This window comes from Pipistrellus kuhlii, unplaced genomic scaffold (genome assembly GCF_014108245.1).
Source record: "Pipistrellus kuhlii isolate mPipKuh1 unplaced genomic scaffold, mPipKuh1.p scaffold_m20_p_3, whole genome shotgun sequence".
Taxonomy (NCBI): Eukaryota; Metazoa; Chordata; class Mammalia; order Chiroptera; family Vespertilionidae; genus Pipistrellus; species Pipistrellus kuhlii.
Genome location: NW_023425529.1, coordinates 149997913 through 150009409, shown reverse-complemented (window position 1 = coordinate 150009409; position 11497 = coordinate 149997913).

Sequence of the window (11497 nt, the reverse complement as noted above, 5' to 3'; positions counted from 1 at the left end):
AGTCTGGTTTCTCCTCCTCCTCCTCCTCCTCCTCCTCCTCCTCCTCCTCCTCCTCCTCCTCCTCTTTCTCCTTCTTCTTCTTCTTCTTCTTCTTCTTCTTCTTCTTCTTCTTCTTCTTCTTCATATTCTTCTTCTTCCACGTATCAGTTCAAATTTCTAAACACCATTTATTGAATAGACTGCTGTGTTTAGCCCATTGTATGTCTTGTCCTTTTGTCTAACATTAATTGACCACGAAGATATGGGATTATTTCTGGGCTTTCTCTTCTGTTTCATTGATTTATGTCTGTTTTTATACAATTCCAATGTGTTTTGATTAGTGTGATCTTATAGTATAGTATAGTCTGATATCAGATGGCATGATTCCTCCAACTTTGTTCTTCTTTCTCAAAATTGTGCGGCTACTTGGGGTCTTTAGTTGTTCCATATAAATATTTGAAATATTTGTTCTAGTTCTGTGAAATATGCCATTGGATTATGATAGGAATTGTTTTGAATCTATAGATTACTTTGGGTAATATGGACATTTTATTGATGTTAATTCTGCCTATCCATGAACATGGTATATGCTTCCACTTATTGTATCTTCTTCAATTTCTTTCTCCAGTGTCTTATAATTTTCCAAGTACAGGTCTTTTACATCCTTGATTAAACTTATTCCTAGATTGGCAAATGCAAATGGTATTGTTTTATTTTTTATTAGAAATATGCCATCAGTATCTTTGTTTATCTGTACTGAACATGTCTTTTGTTTCTCTGAAATATTTTTGACTCAAACATTTCAGTGTACTGAACATATTCTACAAAATCTTCAACACCCCACTTCTTAGTAAGGAGCTCCTGGTGGGAACAGAGTGTGGACAGCTACAAGTGCCATATGGAGCTATTTGCTGCAGCCACTGATTCTTAGACACCTCAACTCTGGTCATTTTCTTGTAGACTTAATAAAACAATCTACTTTACATGACAGATCTTCCAAACCAGCATACATATTTACACACACAAGCATGGTGATATCTTGTCAGATTATCACCCCCTCCTCTTTATTAAAGAGACAAAATAGAAAGAAAGTGGAAAGAGAGATTTTTTGGTTCATATGCAAATGTCCAAATTCTAAATATAGATTTTATGAGTGACTAAAAATTACTTTCACAGATCTCATCCTTGTTTCCAGCACATTTTCTCATATCTACATCTCTAATCTGCTCTTTGCTTTTCTATCTTTCTGACTGCCTCCTCCCAGCAAAAATATTTAGAACCTTTTGAAGGGTCACAGGAATGCTTACAAATATTCTGATTTTTATTCCTTCATGCACATGGTGGGATGGAGCTCAGGCATATTCCATTGACATGCTTTGGCCAATGAAATATGAACAAAAGTTTAAAGAATTTGGCACAGAGCAGGGCAACATTTTAAATGCATGGCTGGTTCCTCAGCTTGGGTCCCAGTGGGAGGATGACTTGGAATAGGGCCCCCCAACATAATGAAGAACATGTCTTGCAAGTGAGAAATCTGTTGTTTAAAGCCTCTGAGATTTGGAAGATGTCACTACAGCACAGCCTAACCCAACCTGACTGCTACATAGTATAAAGACTATTTTCAAAACAGAAGAATGGGTCTTATAGTTTGTGAATCATGTGAATGTGTGTATACCTAGAACATGTTATCTTTATCATCTCCCAAGAAACTGGATGGCCTTCTCATTCCCCATCCAATTAGTGGAACAGCAGAAAGCTCCCAGGCCAACAATGATGGGATAGCAGAAATGCGTATTTCAAGGCAGCACTGTTCTTGTATGAATGCAAAATTCCATAGATGCTTTTCTTAGTATAAGTGGCTAGGAAGAAAATCATAGCCTTGTTTCCTGTGGCTCAACTTTCAGTTCAGCATTTATGACAGACATTGGGGGTGACTATACCAGGATGTAAAGACCAGATCATGTTCTGGTTTCCAAGGATCTTGCAATTATATGCACTTCCCCAGCAGGAGTTCTATGAAAGCAGAAAAAAAAAGAAAAAAAAAAAAAAGAAAAGAAAAGAAAAGGAAAGAAAAGAAAAGAAAAGAAATTTCAAGCAGATTCTTAATCAACGGCAAGCATTAGCACTTCTATATTTTATCTTAGGTCAAAAGCAAGGGTCAGCATATTTAATTTTGGCTTTTGTGATATAGGGGTCTTTTCCATTTTACAACATTGTCTGCAGTATTATAGCCAATAATCTTATTAGGTAAATTCTTCAGCTCAGTTGGTTGAATGGGTGGTGGTTTCTTATTTTAATTAGTTATTTCAAGGTTTTTGTTTGTTTGTTTGTTTGTTTGTTTGTTTTTTCCTAATCTAGATTTGAAAAGATTTCACTGGGCCTCACTGATTCAAGAGATCATATTCTATTACTTTTAGCAGGTTTCTGCCATCACCCCTAGTATAACTGTGGCTAAGCTTCATAGATGGGCACTAATTGGGTGGAAGGTCAATGAAAATTAGTTGCCAGAATGAATTTATGTCTGATTTTTTTAAAAGAGAAAAGTATTTTAATTGCAAATAGCAACTCAAACAATTCTCACAAAGTTCTGACAGAAAACTTCCAAGTGGGAATTCTGCTGAGCTGCTGCATTGAGTAGATAAAACTCATTTATAATTAGTATCACTATTTGCATACAAACAGTTGATGGGCCAAAGTATTTAAAAACTATTTGCTCTCTTACAGAGATTAAATGTGTTCCTGCAGCCACATTCAGCCTAATCAGTTGCTTGACAGAACCTCTCTTCAGAGGCCACTCTGGACCCCATTCTAACCTACACTGAAATATAACAAAGACTGAATTAGTCTACTCCCCCCAAATAAAATGTTATTGAATGTACCTGGATGTTTCTGAAATATTAGCTGAAAACAATTTTAATCTCCTGACTGTTTCATTTTATCCTAGGGACAGAGCAAGAGAAGAAATCTCAAACTGATTAAGAAGTTTCTGTCACCTATGGAATGGGTCATTTGAAATAACAGACATCAAATTGTAGAAAATTTAGAAAATAGCATTTCATATGCACCCACTTTTGGATGTGGACTAAATCCAGTCCTGCAATTAAGACTTTATTACATAATTCTAGATGCCTTCCACATAGAATATGGTCTGAATTAAAGTCCCACGGAACTATGCAACTATAGCTATCAAGCTATTGGAATGAAATTTTTACTTGCCTGTGGCTATTAATGTGAGAACATATATTGTTCTTTTTTTTTTTTTTATTTGACAAGATTACACTCATCCTTCAAGACTAATGAGATATTAATCCTTTGACTCTTCTCGATTCTCACTCTTGGTATTAGTCATGCTTTCAGCAGGAAACAGGTACACACTCAAATTGGGTAATTTTAGGAGAGTTCATAAAGAACTAGTTATGGGCCAGGTATAAGGAAGCTATAAGGGAAAGAATGCAGGACACTGAAGCTTGTAACATCAGGGCCTGAATAGGCAAGGGAACATAAAGGATTTTTAGGAAAACCAAGGTTTGCATGTTGCTTTCCAGCTACCGGGATCTTCACACATGTCATTTCAGTAAATTGTTATCTCATTGTATCAGGAGGTGACTTTTTCTGAAGAAGACTTATTTGCAGATAAAGAAACAGATTCTGAGGCTAAGGGACATGACCATGATCACAGGACCACACACAGCCTCTTAACTCTGAATTCCAAATTTCACACCAGTTTGCCTCCAGCCCTTTCCAGAAACCCTGACTCCCACACCAAGGGGGAGGAATTGAGGGAGGCAATCTGTTTAGGAATTGGGATAAGTGGAGGAGGTACCTCTGCTACTTCCAACCTTGGTAAATATGTGTCTCTCCTGCTGAACCACACAGGTTATCTTTTTTTTTTTTAATTTATAAATTTATAGGAAGTGGCAAATAACACACAAAGGTCCCGGTTTCCCTCAGTTGGTGCCATCTTATATAATAAAAGCCTAATATGCTAAGTGTCTGGTCATCTGGTTGGTTGTTCAACCAATCAAAGTGTAATATGTAATGATATGCTAGGCTGCTCAACTGCTAGGCTGCTCAACTGCTCACTATGATGTGCACTGACCACCAGGGAGCAGAAAGTCAATCAGTCGACCAGTCACTATGATGTGCACTGACCACTAGCAGGCAGAGGTTCCAACTGGTAGGTTAGCTTGCTGCTGGGGTCTGGCCCATCTGGACTGAATGAGATGGGCAGGACATGCCCTGGAGCCCTCCCATGGTCTCTCCCCGGCAGGCCAACCTCTGGCATCCCTTCCTGGCCCCAATTATGCACTGGTGGGTTCTCTTAGCCTTGCCTGCACCCTCTCACAATCCGGGATGTTGGAGAGTCGGTTTAAGCCAGATGGCAGAACAACTGGTCGCTATGATGCATACTGACCACCAGGGGGCAGGCGCTCAATGTAGGAGCTGCCCTTTGGTGGTCAGTGAGCTCCACAGAAGGAGCAGCTGCTCAGCCAGAAGCCGGGCTCGTGGCTGGTGAGCGCAGCAGAGGTGGTGGGAGCCTTTCCTGCCTTCATAGCAGTTGGATATCCCCGCCAAGGGCGCAGGCCAGACTGAGGGACTCCCTAGGACAGGTAGTCTTTTTAAGGGTCAGTTTCTGACATAAAAGTCCTCCAGATCTTCAAACACAGAAATCTGATTGTTGCTATCCTTTTCATTATCACTTAATTTGGTGTGTGCCCTTAATTTTCCAGAACAACATATGATATGAGATGTTACTGCTAGGAAAGACATTCTGGAGTCCCCCCCAGCAGACGAGCTCCCAACACTTGCATCAAGGTCTTCCCACGTCACAATTGCCTTATGTCTCCTCTGTGGGAAAGACACTGGGCCTTTTGGAGATAGTTTATTAGAAGACAAATTTGGAGGTTAGTGGATGAAGCAAACTTGACAGACTTTTCTGGAAATGTCTATGTAATAAAGAGAACAGGGTTTAGAGGTAGTCACATCTGAGTATGAATCTTTACATACACCAGTCATTGACATTTCTTGTAGTATTGTCCTAAAATGTTAAATACAAGTATAAACAGTTTCTTGTAATTTAACTTTTACCATACATCTGTCTTATTGTACCAAGTAGATGATAAACTCCTAAATCGTAGTGCTCTGTACTTTTTTTGTGTTTATCACTACGGTTTGATGATTAGATCTGAAAACATCATCAAGGTTGTGAAAACTCAGGTAGTCTGGCTTCAAAACACTGAAATTCAATAACTATGCAAGGCATAATCTGCCAATTTGTATCTATTAAAAGAAATGGAACTCACTAGTAAGCAAAAGCAGGTGTGTCATCTGAGAAGAGGAACGTAAATGTTAATTTTGAGTTTGGCAATCAGTGTTATATTGTCCATCCTGAAACCATTCACTTATTTAGGTTTGAATATTAAGAACCCACAACATGAATTCATTTAAAAATTGCAGATGCTCCATGTGTGGTGGGTTTCAGAGACTTCTCAGAATTATCTTCTATCCCTAACATAAGCATAGCTTTCATAGTTATTATGTGCTATGTGAAAGAGTCAAAAACTGCTGTCTACCAACCTTGAAAAAATATGCTGGTGTTTGTTTGTTTGTTTTTAAGGGGGAAAATGACCTAGGCCCAGTGCTCAAATAAAGATAGGGATTGTTGAATGCAAATCTATCCATATTTGTTAAATGGGATGTAGGCTATACAGAAGGGAATCATGTGTATGCAGGTTGCCTACTTTGTTCACTTAATATTATACTAGTAGGGGCCTGGTGCATGAATTTCATGCATGGCGGGAGGGTCCCTCAGCCTGACCTGCACCCTCTCCAATCTGGGAGCCCTTAGGGGACTGCTTAGGCTTGCTCCCCGTGGTTCTCTGCTTTCTGTGGACCTGCCTGCTTGATGCCACTGCAGGCCTGGTGTCTGCTCTCTGTGGGGGCCTGATTGCCCTTCACCGCTAGGGCCAGGGGCAAGCAGGGCCCTGCTGTCTGTTCACTCACTGCGGGGGACTGAGGGGCAAGCAGTCCCCCACAGTCCGCTGTCTGCTCACTTGCTGTGGAGGATGTTCCTGCCCTGCCCCTGGCAGCTCACTGACACACTGGCTTGGAGTGCCTGAATCCCGGAGATGTTTCTGCCCTGCCCCTGGCCACTTGTTGCCTGTGAGGGGGCATTTTGGGACCCTGGCCACTATAGCCCACATGCAGGCCTACAGGCTCAGAGCAGCCTGGCTCCCAAGGATACCTGCCCCAGGATGCAGGCTGTTTGGCCCCGTGCATGCACAAGGAGCCGTGAGGCAGGAACATCCACTGTGTTCCCGCCCTGCCCCCGACTGCTCGATACCTGCTTGTGTAGGCTCAGAGTGGCTGGGTTGTTCCAGGACCCTGGCCACTCTGGGCCTACGCATGGATCTATAGGCTCAGTGTGACCTGGGTCCCGAGGATGCGTGTCCCTGAGACCCAGGCCACTTGGTGCCAGTGCCCATGCAAGTGGCATCTCCACCCAGGGCCGCATGGTGCCTGCATATGCAAATTAACCCACCATATTTTTCAGGTTAATTTGCATGTTCACTCCTGATTGGCTGGTGAGCATCACAAAGTGATGGTCAATTTGCATTTTTCTCTTTTATTAGTGTAGATAAGAATATTTTTATTTTACAATGCTGTACATGGAAACAACAGTGCCAGACAGAGGGTGGTAGGTATGCAATGAATATATTGGTTATGGAAAATACGTTGAATTGGTTATGAAAATATGGAAAATATATATTTCAATCAAAATCTAGCCATTGATGTTTGGGCTTTGCAGTGACCTTCAGTCCTTTACAAAGGGCTTTGGGTTCAGAAAGCACAGAGCAAACATCTGTGAGTCTGTAGCCAGAAACTGTAGGCACAGTTCTTCAGTCACAATTAATGTCCATTTTACATACAATTTATGGAGATCATTATTGTAACCAACTTCCGTGTCTATGGCTGCTGTCATCCCTGCCTTTTTTTCCCTTCACAGCAGGGTAGTGTTAGTAGAGGTATATATCAGCAGCCCAGGGTTGCATGCTATTGTGTCTGTGCTAACCTTCTTTGTGCTATAATTATTTGATTGTCTCAACTAGCAATGTGAAAAAAAAAATCATTTGTACAAAGAAGTAATCATGATATTGAGGTCTCAGATTCTTATCTTTTCAACACTAATGATCCCTGAGCAATTTTATTTGATTTAAAAAAATATATTTTATTGATTTTTTTTTACAGAGAATAATGTAGAGAGATAGAGAGCTAGAAACATCAATGAGAGAGAAACATCAATCAGCTGCCTCTTGCACAACCCCCACTAGAGATGTGCCCACAACCAAGGTACATGCCCTTGATCGGAATTGAACCTGGGACCTTTCAGTCTGTAGACCAACGCTCTATCCACTGAGCCAAACCGGTGTCGGCAATCCCTGAGCAATTTTAAAAGAGATCACTTTGCTGGTTATAAAAATAATGGTGCTGAGTATGGATTATGACTCTCCCATGTGTGACTTGAGAGGTGTTTACACATGTGATCCCTATGAGATCTTCATTAAACAGGGTAACTGCCTAAAATAATTTGGTGTCTTTCAAGTGACTTTTAGGATAAATTGAGTGACTTGGGATTTTATTTATTTACTAGCAGCCCAGTGCACAAATTTGTGAAAGGAGGAGTCCGGCTGGCCTGCCCCAATGGGAGCTGATTGGGCCTGGCTGGCAGGGAGGGAGGCTGTGGAAGGTTGGTAGGCTGGTCCCCACCCCAGTTGGGGGGGGGTGATTGGGGGCCAGGCTGACTGGGGGAAGGAGCCATGGCCAGTTGGCCAGTCGGCCCCACCCCCAATCAGGATGTTGGGTCAGATTAGGGGCCAGGCCGGCTGGGGGTGATTGGGGCCTGGATCAGTCTGGGTGGCTGCCACAATGCACATCATAGCCACCAGTTGTTCCACCGTTCTGGTCACTGGAGATATATATATATGGCTACATATACACTATTAAAATGTATGATAAGCATAAATTTACATATTAGAGGCCCAGTGCATGAATTCATGCATCAGTAGGGTCAACTCCTGGTTGAGGGGACAATTTACATATTAGCCTTTTATTATATAGGATATACACTGAGTGGCCAGAATATTACGTGTTCAGGAATTTTAATAATCTGGCCACTCAGTGTATATACAGTACACACATTGTTCTTTTTTGAAGAGCCAGTGTACTGCACATGTATTTACTATACATTTGCTATCACACCACTGACTATATGCCAAGACTCTTACTGAAGGTGTCAGCAGGAGAGGCGCTGTTAATAAAGTTGGCTTTCTCTGGGTAGATGGAGGAAAAGAGATGGGCACTGCTAGCATCACAGAAAGAGCCACTCCTGGTTCTGGAGAGCTGAGATTTCCCCGAGAAGGTTTGCCCTGCCTCAGTTGACTGTGCCGTGAAGGCTTTGGCTTCCATTTTTCATCCTGATGAAAGCCTCAAGAACCCAAGAGTTATGACAAGCTCTCTGTATCATCAATAAACTTTTGGTCTTTATGGCAGTTCTGTAAGGAGGGCAAGGCAGGGGGTTATCCCCATTTTACACATCAGAAAACGGAGGCTCAGAAAAGTGGTGTGAAGCTCCTCCACTATATTGGCATCTACTTTAATTCTTATCTGTATTTTCTTTCCAGACAGATTCCCAGAATTTCAGCAAGAATGTGAAAGCCAAGTATCAGAGGAACCAGGTCCTCTGCTCAGGAGGGAAACGTGCCTGATTTATTTTTGGTTTGACATTCTCTAGCTTGCCGTTTCCTCTTGACTGGCTTTGTTTGCAGCCGGGGCCCCAGCTTTCAGCAGGCTGGTCGGTGGCTGTGCTTTAAGACTGACCCAGAGTAAGGACATTTTTGTGTTGACATTTCCTGTCTCAATTTCCTTCCCTGCTTCCTTATGATTAATGGGCAACCTTCCTCCCACCTGCGTTTCTGCCTTCCAGCAAGAGATGTGCCATCCGCCAGGAACTGTTTTCCTGCAGTTTTGTAACTGAAAATAACAATAATAAAAGTCCTCAATTAATCTCCTGCCTCCCCAACCTGCTTTGGAACAGCTCTCTGGTCTGTGCTCATGTGTTAGGTCGGGCAAGCATCTGGCCAATGGAAGAATCTCAAACTGCCAAGGAAGGCTCGGCGGGATCGCGAGCAGGTGATCACCCTCAGGGTCAGAACAGGCAACAGACAGAACCTTAGGCCTGTTTTAGTTTTTTAAAAACTTCTAATTACTGAAGATGTGTTGTGTGCCGAGCACTGTGATAAGCATGTTATATACGTCATGTCATTTAACCCCCGTGCTACCCAAGGAGGGAGATCATGTCATCTTCATTTGAAAGATTATAAACTGAAACTCAGATAGTTCCCATCATCAGTCTTTCCAGAACTTTCTGGACCAAAGTCAATTCATTCTCCAAACTTGAAAACATAAAGGGTGTGAGTGAGTCATTTCAACAAACACCTAGTTTGTATTAGTTGAACTTGGGAAGCATCTTATGAGGACACTATACCTGTTGTGTTGTGTAGTCAGCTCCATCTTCTGTGGATACATTTCCACCTGATGCTATTTCAGATCTGCCCTGTCTGAACCAGTCCCTGAAACAGGCTTCTTCTTACTTGAATGGCAACTTTTTCCTACTGCTTGCTCATACCAGATCATTCAAATAGCTAAGTCCTGCTTCAGTAGTCCTCAATCTTTCAGAGAGGTCATCAGTTGTGATTAAATGATCCCTTGATTTCCATATTACCTCATCAATTGAGACACCAATTACACAGCATTTGTGATAATGATGGCTGACAAATTTACCCATGAATTGTTTATGAAAAATGTGTTTGCTAAGAAAACAACCCTAACAATGAAGTTATGGGAATCCTATTGAGTTTAAGGGAACTAAAAATCATATTCTAATCATAGACTGCATGTATCATACCATTGTCTAGATCCACTAGTAGCATAAAACATTCTATTCATTAAGTCAGGTTCTGCACAATCTCCTTGGAAATTCTGAGTTAGTGGTAATCTCAAGCTGCTCTACTTTTAGAAAGAATAAGCTTTTTGGGGGGCCTGGTGCATGACATTCATGCACGAGGGAGGGTGTCCCCTCAGCCCAGCCTACACCCTCTCCAATCTGGGACCCCTAGGGGGATGTCTGACTACCAGTTGCCCCTAACTGCTCCCCCTGCCAGCTTGGTTGTCCCCAACTGCACCCCCTGCTGGACTGGTTGCTACCAACTGAACCCCCCACTGGACTGGTCACACCTAACTGCCCCTCAGCCAGCCTGGTCGCCCCAAGCAGCCTGTTATTCAATTGTTTGGTCATCCCTCACTAAACCCCCTGCTAGCCTGGTTGCCCCATGCAGCCTGCTTGTTCAGTTGTTTGGTCATTTTTCACTAACCCTCCTAATGGCCTGGTTGTAGGCAGCCATCTTGTGAGGGTGTGACAGTCAATTTTCATATTACCTCTTTATTATATAGGACTAGAGGCCCAGTGTATGGTCCCTCAGCCTGGCCAGTGGGGATCAGGTCAAAACCAGCTCTCTAACATCCCCCAAGGAATCCTGGATTGTGAGAGGGTGGTTCTTGGATGACACAGCCTGGAAAGGGGCTCTCCTCTTCCTGATTTGGGGTGTGTTACTAGAGAACCACAGCTGCCAGGTCACTGTAGCTGGGCAGCTCATGCTTGAACATCTTCCCCCTAGAGGTCAGTGTGCCTTATAGCTACCAGTCGAGCGCCTGCACCCTGGTGGTCATTGAGCATCATAGTTATTGGACGGTCAGCTGCTCGGCCGGTAGGATGATCAGCTTAGACTTTTAACTTGCAGTATACCAATTTTAAAAAATCAGTAAACTGATTTTACTCTATTTGGAGATCTAACTAATTTGGTTAGTATGACTAAATGAGTTTCACCCTAGTTTGAATTTCAAATAGAAGTAAGGAATTGTTATAATTATCTAATTACTTTCTTCATCACAAGATGTTGGGTCAATTTCCTCTTTTTCCTTTTCAGGAAGTCACTAATTGGTGAGTGACAAATAAGACTCTTGAGGAAGCATCAGAAGCTCTTTAAAATAAGCCATTGGAAGCCACTCTTCACTTCTCCTCTGTCAGAGATCAGTGCCTACATCCTGGAACTAGAACAAACTTGAACTATTGTAGAAGGAGTTTGTCCCATTGGCTGGTGTTATAGGAAGAATTCCAGAGGATATCTGCCTTGAAATCCCTCCTTCTTGATGGCAGGCATCTAAAATTGGGCCTTTGGAGATGGTTCTGATACAATGTCAGTCTTTACAATTTCATTCATATCATGCAGATATTTTTGTGGGCCAGAAATTAAAGTCTTAGGGCAGTTATCACTCACTTTCCAATTGAGAGCATCATGCAGGGGCTCTGTCAGGAACGTGCCCAGGCAGACACTGTCAGAGAGAAGGGAAGTGGAAGGAGGGAGCTGAAAGAGGAGATAATGATAATTAAAGTCCTTCAGTG